The 15324-nt window shown below is 43.0% G+C and overlaps 1 protein-coding gene across 7 annotated transcripts in view; it reads right to left on the bottom strand.

The window, feature by feature from the left end:
- NMD3 (NMD3 ribosome export adaptor) overlaps positions 1 to 15324 on the bottom strand; it is a 182379-nt gene that overhangs the window by 30818 nt on the left and 136237 nt on the right. The gene's annotated exons all lie outside the window — the stretch shown is intronic.

Below are 15324 nucleotides of genomic sequence, written 5' to 3' on the forward strand. Positions count from 1 at the left end.
GTGCTGCTCTAACAAGTAATCACTGATTTAGTTGGCTTAAAAAAACACAAATTTGTTCTCTTCCAGTTTTGGAAGCTACAGGTCTAAACAGATGGTGAGGGCTGACTCTGGAGGCTCTAGGAGAAAATGTCAGGCCTCTGAGCCCAAGCTAAGCCATCATATCCCCTGTGACCCGCACATATACATCCAGATGGCCTGAAGTAACTGAAGAATCACAAAAGAAGTGAAAATGGCCTGTTCCTGCCTTAACTGATGACATTACCTTGTGAAATTCCTTTTCCTGGCTCATCCTGGCTCAAAGGCTCCCCCACTGAGCACCTTGTGACCCCTGCCCCTGCCCGCCAGAGAAAACCCCCTTTGACTGTAATTTTCCTTTACCTACCCAAATCCTATAAAACAGTCCCACCCCATCTCCCTTCACTGACACTCTTTTCGGACTAAGCTCGCCTTTGCGTTGCTCACACAAAGCCTGTTTGGTGGTCTCTTCACACAGACTAGAGTAAAATTTGGTGCCGTGACTCGGATCGGGCGGGGGCGGGGGGACCTCCCTTGGGAGATCAATCTCCTGTCCTCCTGCTCTTTGCTCCATGGGAAAGATCCTACACTCAGACTGACCAGCCCAAGGAACATCTCACCAATTTCAAATCAGGTTAAGCGGTCTTTTCACTCTCTTCTCCAGCTTCTCTTGCTACCCTTCAATCCCCCCGTCCTTCCAATTCCAGTTCTTTTTCCTCTCTAGTAGAGACAAAGGAGATGCATTTTATCCGTGGACCCAAAACTCCGGTGCCGGTCACGGATTCGGGAAGACAGCCTTCCCTTGGTGTCTCACCACCGCGCGGATGCCTGCCTTGGTCATTCACCCACATTCCCTTGGTGGCAAGTCAATTGCGGGGACGCCTGCTTTGGCTGCTCACCGACAATGCAGCCCAGGGCTGCTCACCCACACCCTTCTCCGTGTCTCTACCTTTCTCTTTAAACTTACCTCCTTCACTATGGGTAACCTTCGGCTCTCCATTCCCCCTTCTCCCTTAGCCTGTGTTCTTAAAAGCCTAAAACCTCTTCAACTCACACCTAACCTAAAACCTAAATGCCTTATTTTCTTCTGCAACACTGCTTGGTCCCAATACAAACTTGATAATGACGCTAAATGGCCAGAAAATGGCACTTTCAATTTCTCCATCCTACAAGACCTAGAAAATGTTTGTTGAAAAATGGGCAAATGGTCTGAGGTGCCTTACATCCAGGCATTTTTCACACTTCATTCCCTCCCTAGTCTCTGTTCCCAATGCGATTCCTCCCAAATCCTCCTTCTGTCCCTCCCGCCTGTCCCCTCAGTCCCAACCCCAAGCGTCGCTGAGTCTTTTCAATCTTCCTTTTCTACAGACCCGTGTGACCTTTCCCCTCTTCCCCAGGCTGCTCCTTGCCAGGCCGAGTCAGGTCTCAATTCTTCCTCAGCCTCCAGTCCTCCACCCTATAATCCTTCTGTCACCTCCCCTCCTCACATCCGGTCCGGCTTACAGTTTAGGCTTACAGTTTAGTTCCGTGACTAGCTCTCCCGCACCTGCCCAACAATTTCCTCTTAGAGAGGTGGCTGGAGCCCAAGGCATAGTCAGGGTACATGTGCCTTTTTCTCTATCAGCCCTGTCTCAGATCAGTCAGCATTTAGGCTCTTTCTCATCAGACCCCACTAAATATATACAGGAATTCCAATATCTAACTCTGTCTTACAATTTAACCTGGAGTGACTTAAATGTCATCCTGACTTCTACCCTCTCCCCAGATGAACGACAAAGAGTTTTTTCTCTAGCCCAATCTCACGCTGACAACCGCCAGCTCCACGAGCCACACCTCCCGGAAGGCATTAGAGCAGTTCCCCGAGACGATCCCCCATGGAACTATCAGGCAGATTCCCCAGGTATAGCTAGGCGAGATTACATGATTTCCTGCCTAGTTGAAGGGCTTAAAAAGGCAGTTTACAAAGCTGTTAATTATGACAAGCTTAAAGAAACTACCCAAGGTAAAGATGAAAACCCAGCCCAGTTCATGGCCGCTTAGCAGCAACCCTTAGACGCTTTACCACCCTAGACTCAGAGGGGCCAGAAGGCCGCCTTATTCTTAATATGCATTTTATCACCCAATCTGCTCCTGACATTAGGAAAAAACTCCAAAAGTTAGATTCCGGCCCTCAAACCCCACAACAGGACTTAATTAACCTTGCCTTCAAGGTGTACAATAACAGAGAAGCAGCAGCCAAATGACAATGCATCTCTGAGTTACAGCTACTTGCTTCTGCCGTAAGACAACCCACAACCACGTCTCCAGCATACAAAAACTTCAGAACCTCCAAGCCACAGCTCCCAGGGGCTCCTTCAAAACCTCATCATGGACCTTGCTTCAAATGCCAAAAGCCTGGCCACTGGGCCTTGGAATGCCCGCAGCCCAGGATTCCTCCTAAGTTGTGCCCTGTCTGTATGGGCCCCCACTGGAGGTCAGACTGTCCGACTCACATCGCCGCTGCTCCTAAAGTCCCTGGAGCCCAAATTCAGCATTCCTTGGCTGACTCCTTCCCAGATCTCCTCAGCTTGGTGGCTGAAGACTGACGCTGCCCGCTCGCCTCAGAAGCCCCCTGGACCATCATGGACGCCGAGCTTCAGGTCATTCTTACAGTGGAGGGTAAATCCGTCCCGTGTTTAATTGATGTGGGGGCTACCCACTCCACATTACCTTCTTTTCAAGGGCCTGTTTCCCTCGCCCCCATAACTGTTGTGGGTATTGACAGCCAAGCTTCAAAACCTCTTAAAACTCCCCAACTCTGGTGCCAACTTGGACAACATTCTTTTATGCACTCTTTTTTAGTTTTCCCCACCTGCCCAGCTCCCTTATTAGGCAGAGACATTTTAACCAAATTATGTGCTTCCCTGACTATTCCCGCACTATAGCCACATCTCATTGCCGCCCTTCTTCCCAACCCAAAGCCTCCTTTGTATCTTCCTCTTGTATAGCCCCACCTTAACCCACAAGTATGGGACATCTCTACTCCCTCCCTGGCAACTGATCACATGCCCATTACCATCCCATTGAAACCTAATCACCCTTACCCTGCTCAACACCAGTATCCCATCCCACAGCACGCTTTAAAAGGATTAAAGCCTGTTATCACTCGCCTGTTATAGCATGGGCTTCTAAGACCTATAAACTCTCCTTACAATTCCCCCATTTTACCTGTCCAAAAACTGGACAAGTCTTACAGGTTAGTTCAGGATCTCCGCCTTATCAAATTGTTTTGCCTATCCACCCTGTAGTGCCAAACCCATATACTCTCCTGTCCTCAATACCTTCCTCCACAACTCACTATTCCGTTCTTGATCTTAAAGATGCTTTTTTCACTATTCCCCTGCGCCCCTCATCCCAGCCTCCCTTTGCTTTTACCTGGACTGACCCTGACACCCATCATCCCAGCAACTTACCTGGGCTGTGCTGCCGCAAGGCTTCAGGGACAGCCCTCTTTACTTCAGCCAAGCTCTTTTTCATGATTTACTTTCTTTCCACCCCTCCACTTCTCACCTTATTCAATATATGGATGACCTTCTACTTTGTAGCCCCTCCTTTGAATCTTCCCAACGAGACACCCTCCTGCTCCTTCAACATTTATTCTCCAAAGGATATCAGGTATCCCCTTCCAAAGCTCAAATTTCTTCTCCATTGTTACCTACCTCAGCATAATTCTTTATAAAAAACACGTGGTCACCCTGCTGATCGTGTCCGACTGATATCTCAAACCCCAACACGTTCTACAAAACAACAACTCCTTTCCTTCCTAGGCATGGTTGGATACTTTTGCCTTTGGATACCTGGTTTTGCCATCCTAACAAAACTATTATATAAACTCACAAAAGGAAACCTAGCTGACCCCATAGATCCTAAATCTTTTCCCCATTTCTCTTTCCATTCCTTGAAGACAGATTTAGAGACCGCTCCCACACTAGTTCTCCTTGACTCATCCCAAACCTTTTCATTACACATAGCCGAAGTGCAGGGCTGTGCAGTTGGAATTCTTACACAAGGACTGGGACTGTGTCCTGTAGCCTTTTTGTCCAAACAACTTGACCTTACTGTTTTAGCCTAGCCCTCAAGTCTGTGTGTGGTGGCTGCCACGGCTTTAATACTTTTAGAGGCCCTCAAAATCACAAACTACACTCAACTCACTCTGTACAGTTCTCATAACTTCCAAAATCTATTTTCTTCCTCACATCTGATGCATATAGTTTCTGCCCCACCCCTCCACTACCTCTCAGCAAACCAAACTCATTGCCTTAACTCGAGCTCTTGCTCTTGCAAAAGGACTACGTGTCAATATTTATACTGACTCTAAATATGCCTTCCATATCCTGCACCACCATGCTATTATATGGGCAGAAAGAAATGTCCTTACTATGCAAGGGTCCTCCATCATTAATGCCTGTTTAATGAAAACTCTTCTCAAAGCTTCTTTACTTCCAGAGTCATTCACTGCAAGCAGCCATCAAAAGGCATCAGATCCCATCACTCAGGACAATGCTTATGCTGATAAGGTAGCAAAAAAAAAAAAAAAAAAAAAAGCAGCTAGTGTTCCAACTTCTGTCCCTTACAGTTGGTTTTTCTCTTTCACATTGGTCACTCCCACCTACTCCCCCGCTGAAATGTCCAGCTATCAATCTCTTCCCACACAAGGCAAATGGTTCTTAGACCAAGGAAAATACCTCCTTCCAGCCTCACAGGCCCATTCTATTCTGTCATCATTTCATAACCTCCTTCATGTAGGTTACAAGCCGCTGGCCCATCTCTTAACACCTCTCATTTCCTTTCCATTGTGGAAATCTATCCTCAAGGAAATCACTTCTGTGTTCTATCTGCTATTCTACTACCCCTCAGGGATTGTTCAGGCCCCCTCCCTTTCCTACACATCAAGCTCAGGGATTTGCCCCTGTCCAGGACTGGCAAATTGACTTTACTCACATGCCCTGAGTCAAAAAACTAAAATACCTCTTGGTCTGGGTAGACACTTTCACTGGATGGGTAGAAGCCTTTCCCACAGGGTCCGAGAAGGCCACTGCGGTCATTTCTTCCCTTCTGTCAGACATAATTCCTCAGTTTGGCCTTTCCACCTCTATATACTCCAATAACAGACCGACCTTTATTAGTCAAGTCACCCGAGCAGTTTTTCAGGCTCTTGGTATTCAGTGAAACCTTTATATCCCTTACCATCCTCAATCTTCAGGAAAGGTAGAACGGATTAATGGCCTTTTAAAAACACACCTCACCAAGCTCACCAAGCTCAGCCACCAACTTAAAAAGGACTGGACAATATTTTTACCACTTGCCCTTCTCAGAATTTGGGTCTGTCCTCAGAATGCTACAGGGTACAGCCCATTTGAGCTCCTGTATAGATGCTTCTTTTTATTAGGCCCCAGTCTCATTCCAGACACCAGACCAACTTGGACTGCACCCCAAAAAACTTGTCATCCCTACTATCTTCTGTCTAGTCATACTCGTATTCACCGTTTCTCAACTACTTATAAATGCCCTGCTCTTGTTTACACTGCCGGTTTACACTGTTTCTCCAAGCCATCACAGCTGATATCTCCTGGTGCTATCCCCAAACTGCCACTCTTAACTCCTTTTTAAAGTAAATAAATAATCTTTGCTGGCAGGGCTATGCAGAACCCCCTTGAGCACTCTCTAATTGGATGTCCTGGGTCCTCCCAATTCTTAGTCATTTCATACCTGTTTTTCTCCTTCTCTTAATTTGGACCTTGTGTCTTCCATTTAGTTTCCCAATTCATACAAAACCGCATCCAGGTCATCAACAATCATTCTATATGACAAATGCTCCTTTAAACAACCCCACAATATCGCCCCTTTCCACGAAATCTTCCTTCAGCTTAATCTCTCCCACTCTAGGTTCCCACGTTGCCCCTATTCCCACTTGAAGCAGCCCTGAGAAACATCGCCCTTATCTTTCCATACCACCCCCCAAAATTTTTGCCACCCCAACACTTCGACACTATTTTGTTTTATTTTTCTTATTAATATAAGAAGACAGGAATGTCAGGCCTCTGAGCCCAAGCTAAGCCATCATATCCCCTGTGACCTGCACATATACATCCAGATGACCTGAAGTAACTGAAGAATCACAAAACAAATGAAAATGGCCTGTTCCTGCCTTAACTGATGACATTACCTTGTGAAATTCCTTTCCTGGCTCATCCTGGCTCAAAGGCTCCCCCACTGAGCACCTTGTGACCCCCGCCCCTGCCTGCCAGAGAATAACCCCCTTTGACTGTAATTTTCCTTTACCTACCCAAATCCTATAAAATGGCCCCACCCCATCTTCCTTTGCTGACTCTCTTTTCGAACTCAGCCCGCCTGTACCCAGGTGCAGCCTTGTTGCTCACACGAAGCCTGTTTGGTGGTCCCTTCACACGGACGTGAGTGAAAGAAAATCCATTCCATGGCCCTTTCCAACTTCTGCATGCCGCCCACATTCCTTGGCTTGTGGTCCCACATCATTTTGCAGTCAGGTCTCCTTTTCTCACCCCCTTGCCTCCCTCTTGCAAGGACACTTGTGATTTCATTGGGCCCAACCAGATAATCCAGAATAATCTCCCCATCTTAAGAAATTTAATCACATCTATAAAGTTTATTTGCCATGTTAGGTAATGTATTCACAGATTTCAGGGAATAGGATATCTTTGCAGAGCCATTATCCTGTCCACCATATATCCTCTCTTCTGACTCCCTCTGTCCCTAAGGGCCAGAGGAGTTACATGCTCCTTCTCTATATATGGTTCTGTGATAAAACCTTTATAGAAGGTATATGCCTCTATAATAGTGCTTTGAATTGGATCATAAATTTTCTACTCTGCATGCCCTGCAGTTTCAAAACCCTGTAGAGCAATTCGGGTCTTGTTCTTGGTATTCCTTGCACCTAGCACAGTAGCTGACACAAAACAGACCCTCAATATATGTTGGCAAATTAATTATCCATTTAATACCCATGACAACTCTGAAGAGACAGTGTTTTTCTCCCCATTGTTTCTGTTCACATTGCCTATGCCCTCAACCAAACACCACTAGGAACACAGCTGTAGTTAAGCAGCTTGTGTCTATTTATTATCTTTTGAAGTGATCTCAGACACACACCATGGAGACCATTTGGATATCTCAGTAAGTGGGTGTTTAGAACAAACCTATCATAGGATTGGGGCCTTAGGGGGGTGTTTTTGGGGAGGCCCTAAGAAAATAGGGGTTTTTCTATGAATTGGATGCTATCAGAAAGCAGGAGCAATTCTGTGATTGGATGTCTCAGTAAATCTTATTTACACAAAGGGAAGCAGTAGAATAAAGCTGCAGTTAGCAAAGAAGTAGCAGTCACTCATTTTGGTGAAGAAAGAAAATGTTTGGTATTTTGTGGGTGGTAGTGAACTTGTTTTGGTCTGTGCTTAAACAAAATTATGAAGTGACCTTACTTTGCCGCATTTTATCATGGTTTCAAAGTAATCTTGTCTGAGTTTAGTATTCTGTGAAATTATTTATATCTAATAGGAAAATATCATGGCATAGCTGTGAGTACCAGACCAGCTTCTAAATGTCAAAGGCTGTTCATTTTTTAACACATTCCTTCAACAATTATTTGATTTGGCAATGCCAGGCTTGTTAGGCACTTGATATGATAATAAACAGCACAGACATGGTCCCTGCCCTCATGGACCTTACATATTACAGATGAGGCTGGATTAGATTAGCCAATTTGTTGAAAGTCCTATAGCAAATAATTGATAGAACTGGGACGTGAAATACAATTTGTTTCTGAACCCAGACCCTCACCATAGCAGCCTACCTCCACTTCTGAGGCTGAGGCCATCTATTCCTATCCACAGTCTTTTGATAAATGAAATACTCCTGCAGTAGAGGGCACCTATATTTTTCTCTTCATCTCCCAGCCCTCTCTGCTAAGATTTCCAGATGTCAGAATTAAGTTCTTACTTTCAGCTACCTCTGTCATGAGCCTGAATGAGCTTGCTAAGATTGGACCGAGTGGGATAATATTGGCAAACAATACCAGAGAGAAACTCACTTTGCACTTTTTATTTAATCCCCAAATTCCACCTGAAAATAATAGGCGAGATTATTTTCAACTCCCATAGTCCTTACACTGAGGATATCTATCTGTATTCAAATCTAAGCCTTAGTATATGTTTACAAACTTCATTTCTATGTGTTTGACCATGGTATTAAAATGGAATTCCTGGCTGAACATGATGGCTCATCCTTGTAATCCCAACACTTTGGATGGCCAAGGTGGTATGATCACCTGAGGCCCGGCTAGCCTGGACAACATAGTGAGACCTCCACCTCTAAAAAATAAGAAATAAATACAAAACAATCAAATTAGCTGGGCATGGTGGTATGCACCTGTAGTCCTAGCTACTCAGGACACTGAGGCAGAAGGATCACTTGAGCCTAGGAGGTCAAGGCTACAGTGAGCCAAGATTGCACTACTGCACTCCAGCCTGAGTGACAAAGAGACGCCTTGTCTCAAAAAAAATAAAAAAAAAATAAAAAAAAATTCTGCTAATCAATGAAATAATGAAATTCTACACAGAACTTTCAAATGCATAGTGTGATATTTTTCACGCTGTCAAATGTAATAGCACATTTGGGGGTGTCAAAATAATATTGGAGATTAGTGCAAGGGAGATGTATTAGGGTATCATCTTAGAATCAACACCTGTGGAAGAGAAGAGAGGAAGCACCATTGGGCAGAGGGGAGCTATGCTGCCATGCAGTCTAGTGGAAGCCTCAGCTAGCCCTGTGGGAAGTTCTGAAGTTGAAATGACCATTCTGAGTTTTCCCGGGGGGGACTTTGCTCATCAATGAGTCATTGGATGTGACTGTCCCAGGAAAAGGACACAGCATTGGGTGATGTTTCTCTCTTCACCAAGACAGTCCCAGAAGTAGATGAAACTGAGGGCTTTCTGCCAGCAGCACTCCCTGCTATTGTGGGATAAGTACTTCATTCCTTGAGGGGGATCTGGGCAGTATCTCACAGCCACAGCACACGCCATGTAGAAAGCAGTGTGCCTAGGAGAGTCGGTAGAAGACACGGACTCTAAAGTCCTTGTTTCAAGTCTGAGATTTGTGACTGATAGGCTCTGTGACCCTAAGGATTTGTTTTACCACTCTGAGCCTTTCTAAAGGCTCCTTTCCTCCTTTCTGAAATTATGTAATAATCCTACCTCAGAAAATTGTTATGAGAATTAACTGAGATAAGGTACATAGAAGTGTTTAGTAAACTGCAAAATACTATAATGAATGTAGGCCCTGTTATTCTCTGGTGAAGATCCTTAGTAGGAATTGAGTGAGGCAATAAGAAATGGTTTGTATCTGACACAGCCAATGTATCAAATTTGAAACATTACACCTGCGATGCTGCTTCACCCTTAATTTACAATATAAAGAAATCATTTAGTAAATGAAATAAAAATTTAGTGTTCACTTTGTAAAATTTGTTAGGGGTGGTGAATATCTGAGTTACTGGTGGCAAATAGATACGAGTCTGCAGCAACCTCAATTCTTGCCTGCTCGGCAGAAAGAATTGGACTGAGGAGCATAAGGCAGAAAAAGAGACTGAAGCAAGTTTCGGAGCAGGAGTAGAAGTTTATTTGAAAGCTTTAGAGCAGGAAAGAAAGGAAGCTACACTTGGAAGAGACCCAAGCAAGTACTGTGGAGGTCCAATGTGGTGTTTGGCCTTTTGACTTGGGGTTTTATATGTTGGCATATTTTGGGTGTCTTGCGTTCCTTTTTTCACGATTCTTCCCTTAGAGTGGGCAGCCCACATGCATGGTGCTGTCCTTGCAGTTGAGAGATGAGCAGGCACAGTGTGTTTAAGAAGTTGTATGCATGGCCACCTGAGGCTTTTTTCCCTTTTCTGGCGGAATGCCCCCGGAAGGTTATATAACCAGTTAAAGTCTGCCATTTTACCTTTCAATGCACTTACTCAAGCCCACTCACCCAATTCCTGAGATTCTATTGGAAGTTGCTGATTACCAATTTCAAATGTTTTTATCCATCGGGAAATTGCCTCTCCCTGGTGCCTGCAACCAATAATTATTTTTAGAGAGGTGATGTGACAACTGCCAGACAGCCTGATGGTTGCCTGACATTCCTGGTGGGTAAGGGAAGCCATCTCCTGTCCAGCTCATGCCTAATTACCACTATAACAGATTCATTTAGCTATACATTACAATCTGTGCCTATTTCTGCCTGTGTATTTCCTTCAACAAAAAGTTTTAAAAGTACAAATAATATCTTAACATAGAATCCCGTAAATACAATAGAAAAGATGAAATAAAATTACAATAATACTTGTGCAATTTCTCCATTATTACAAATTCCAAAATATGAAACTGAATTTATAATATTTTATTATAATTTTTAAAAGATGTAATCACTGAACAACCTCTAACCTTTACATGTTAGTGATGGGGGAGAATAATACTGTATATAGGTTGACTATCTCTAATCCATAATCCAAAAATCCAAAATCCAATATGCTTCAAAATCTGAAATTTTTTGAGCACCAGCATGAACTTGAAGGAAACGGCCATTGAAGCATTTCAGACTGGGGGTTTTCAGATTTAGGATTCTCAATGAGTAAGTTTTAAACCAAAAAATATCTGAGACAAGTCTCAATTTAGAAAGTTTATTTTGCCAAGGTTAAGGATGCACCTATGACCCAGCCTCAGGAGGTCCTGATGACATGTCCCCAAGGTGGCTGGGGAACAGTTTGCTTTTATACATTTTAGAAAAACATAATACATCAATTAACAAATGTAAGATTTGCATTGGTTCGATTTGGTAAGGCGGGACAACTTGAAGAGAGGTCGTGGGGAGCGGGGTGGTGGCAGTGGCTGGGTGTTCCAGGTCATAGGTAGATTTAAACATATTCTGATTAGCAATTGGTTGAAAAAGTTTTTGTCAATAGAATGGAATATCTGGATTACAATAAGCGGTTGTGGAGACCTAGGTTTTACCAGGGAGATGATGCGTCCCAGTAGCGGGCTTTAGAGAGAATAGATTGTACATGTTTCTTATGAAAGTTAAAGTCTGTGTTGACGTTCATGCTGGAGGGTTGTAATGAGGCACTTGCTGGTGCAAGTCTCATAGTCCAAAGGTTGAGTCTGATGTCCAAGGGCAGGAGGAGAGGAAGTAAAGCATCTAACACCGAACAGCAGGAGAGAGAGAGCACAAGCAGACTCAGCAAGCGAGCTACTCATCCCGCTTCTTCTGTCTTTGTTCCAGCCACTGGCAGCAGATTACATGGTTCCCACCCACTCTGAAGGTGGGTCTTCCCCTCTCCCAGGCCACTGACTCAAATGTCAGTCTCCTCTGGCAACACCCTCACAGACACACCCAAAAGCAATACTTCACCAGCCATCTAGGCATCCTTTGATTCAATCAAGTTCATACCTAATATTAACCATCATAGATGTCAATTCTCCTAAATTTGATGTCATTTTAATGCAATTCCTATCAAAATTCTAGCAATTTTTTTTAATGTAGAGAAGATTATTCTAAAATTTACATGGGAAAGTAAAGGAACTACAACAGCTAAAACATTTTTTTTAAAAAAGAAGAAAGTAAGGGCCAGGTGCAATAGCTCATGCCTATAATCCCAGCACTTTGGGAGGCTGAGGTGGGTAGATCACAAGATCAGGAGATCCAGACCATCCTGGCTAACACAGTGAAATCCCGTCTCTACTAAAAATACAAAAAATTAGCCGGGCGTGGTGGCGGGCACCTGTAGTCCCAGCTACTTGGGAGACCGAGGCAGGAGAATGGTGTGAACCCAGGAAACGGAGCTTGCAGTGAACTGAGATCCAGCCCCTGCACTCTAGCCTGGGGGACAGAGCAAGACTCCGTCTCAAAAAAAAAAAAAAAAAAGTGAGAAAAATTAGTCAACTTAGTTTTAAAGACTTACTACGGGACTATAGTAATCAAGATTGTGCGGAATTGGTGAAAGGATAGACACACATCAGTGGAAGAGAACAGGGAACCCAGAAAGAGACCCTCCAAAAACATGTCCAACTGATTTTGACAAAAGTGCCAAGCAAGTCAGTAAAGAGAGCCTTTTCAGCTATAGCCAGTGGACATACATAGGCAAAATAATAAACTTCAACCTAAGTCTCACATCTTACATAAAAATTAACTCAAAATGGACCATGAATTTAAAGCAAAATGTAAAATTAGAAAAAAAATAGAACAGTTTTACCATCTAGGACTAGGCAAAGAGTTCTTAGACCATGAATTTAAAGCAAAATGTAAAACTAGAAAAAAAATAGAACAGTTTTACCATCTAGGACTAGGCAAAGAGTTCTTAGCCTTGACTTCAGAAACAAGATCCACAAAAGAAAAACTGACAAGTTGGAGTTCATCAAAATTAAAAACTTTTGCTCTGTTAAAGGCCCTGTTACAAAGATAAAAAGACAAGCCAAAGAGTAGCAGAAATATGTGCAAACTGTATTCAACAAAGAACTAGTATTTATTAATAGAATAGATATAAAGAACTCTCAAAATTTAACAGTAGAAAATCAAGCAGCCCAATTAGAAAATTAGCAAAAGATATGATGACATTCCACTGAAGAATGTATAAAGAAGTCAAGCATAATTGAAGATGTTCAACAATATTAGTCATGAGAGGTATATAAATTAAAAACACAATAAAATATCACTGCCTGTTTATTGGAATGGCTAAAATAAAAAATACTAATATCACCAAATGGCAAGAACACAGAGAACTGGATCACTCATTCATTGCTGGCAAAGATGTAAAATGGTAGAGTCACTCTAGAAAAAAGTTTAGCAGTTTCTTATAAAATTAAACATGCAACTACCTTATGACCTAGCAATTGCACCCCTAGGTATTTATCCCAGGGAAATAAAAACTTGCACATAAAAAACTGTACATGAAGAGGGTAGCAGCTTTATTCATTATAGTCAAAAGCTGGAAACAACTTGGAAACAAATCAGATATCCTTCAGTGGGTGAATGGTTAAACAAACTGCAGTACATTCCTACCATGAATTCTTTTGTTTGTTTGTTTGTTTGTTTGTTTGTTTAGTCAAGTCCTCACTTTGTCACCCATACTGGAGTGCAGGGATGCAATCTCAGCTCACTACAACCTCACCTCCTTGACTCAAGTGACTCTCCCTCCTAGGCCTCCCAAGTAGCTGAAACTGCAGGCATGCATCACCATGCCCAGCTAATTTTTGTATTTTTTTGTAGATATGGGTTTTGCCATGTTGTCCAGGCTGGTCTCAAGCTCTTGAACTCAAGAGATCCACCCTCCTCGGCCTCCCAAAGTGTTGGGATTACAGGGGTGAGCCACCCTGCCTGGCCTATATAAAGTTATTGAATAGACAAATTCATAGAAAAGGGGGATGGATTAGTGGTTGCCAAAAATTAAGAAGGGACAGGAGGTGTGAGAGCTATATCTATGAATGGGTAATATGAGGAATCTTTATGGTGATGGAAATGTTCTGTATTTTAGCTCTGTCCATGTCAATATCTCAGTACTTATGTTGTACTATAGTTTGTAAGATGTTATTATTGGAGGAAAAGGATCACTCCATATTATTTTCTACAATTGCATTTGAATCTAAAATTATCTCAAAATTTTTAAAAGTTTAATTTTTTTAATGAGTTGAAAATTCCTGATTAAGGAAAACAATTCGCTGGTTTTATCTTTTGTACTCATTATTTTACAAGGCCTCAGCAATTTTGTCTCCAGTGTGGGTTGGCTGATTAACCCTATCCACATCCCCTTTCTCCCACTGTGGGAAGCCATGAGACACAATTTTGGTCAGAGGAAAATTTCAAGAGAAAGTCTTGCAATTCCTGAGCAACCTTCCAGGAAAGCTTTAACTCTCTTAATAAAAAGGCTCAGATTCATGGGTATGCCATCTGCCCACACTCTCTGCTCCTTTGCCCTTCTGTGTCTTTTCAGTATGGGGTACAAACGTGATACTCAGAGGTATATCAGCCATCAAATGAGCATAAGGCAACAAAAGTATAAGCGCAAATGCCGTCATTCTAACAATGGTGAGACAGAGACCCAGAAAGTGCCTAGCTAGAAAGAGCAAGAAAGAGCCTTGATAGTGTCATTATGCAGAAGCACCAACTCTGGATTGTTTACCTTTAGGTTTTCTCTAGTTAAGAGAGAAAAAAAAAAAAAGACTTTGTTTAAGCCACTGATGACCAGGTTTTCTATTATGTTGGCAAACACATTTCTAACAGATGTTGTCTGTTTCAGAAACCAAATTGCTGATACTGCCTTTTCCTTTCTCCTTTCTCACCAGTATTTTGTTTCTTATTCTCCTCAGCTTGGCCCGAATTTGTATTATAATTAGACTCTTGCCAGTCACTCTCCTAATTGAATTGAGTTTTTGTTGTAGTTCAGACAGCTCAGAATTTTTTTTAATGGTTTTCCTAAACCATTCCAGCCCAAGGCAGTGGCTCCCCTCTTCAACCTAAGAGCACTTACTGTCCACACCTTCCAATTGCCAATTCATCATCCACTGCCCCCTGATGCTTCTCACACAGCTGTCATAGAATAATCAATGTTTAGAGCTGCAAGGGGCTTTAGAGATCATCTTCTCCAGCCACCTCAGTGCATGTGAATTGTGACTTAACTCTTGGATTTTTTGTTACCTCTTCATAGGTTTACAGCGTATCTTCCCAACTAGAGCTCAAAAAGTGAAAAAAGAGATAAGAAATAAGTTTTGTTGAGTTACTTACTACATGCCAGACACCTTACACACATGAGTAAATTTTCACAACAATCTTAGAGGTGCGTAGTAGTCCCCACTTGACAGGTGAAATAACTAAAGCTCAGAGAAGGCTGGGCACGGTGGCTCATGCCAGCAATTCCAGCATTTTTGGGAGGCCTAGGTGGTCAGATGGCTTGAGCTCAGGAGTTTGAGACCAGCCGTGGCAACATGGTGAAACTATGTCTCTACCAAAAATACAAAAAATTAGCCAGGTGTGGTGGGCACACCTGCAGTCCCAGCTACTCAGTGGGGAAGCTAAGATGGGATGATCACTTGAGCCTGGGAGGTGGAGGTTGCAGTGAGCTGAGATCATTCCACTGCACTCCAGCCGGGGTGACACAGTGAGACTCCATCTCAAAAAAGAAAAAAGCTCGGAGAAGTTGTTACTTAGTAAAGGTAAGGTACGTAAAAAAAAAGGGAAGCCCAGATTCTGACTCAGGTTTTAACATAGTTA

Source organism: Papio anubis, chromosome 2, assembly GCF_008728515.1.
Source record: "Papio anubis isolate 15944 chromosome 2, Panubis1.0, whole genome shotgun sequence".
Taxonomy (NCBI): domain Eukaryota; kingdom Metazoa; phylum Chordata; class Mammalia; order Primates; family Cercopithecidae; genus Papio; species Papio anubis.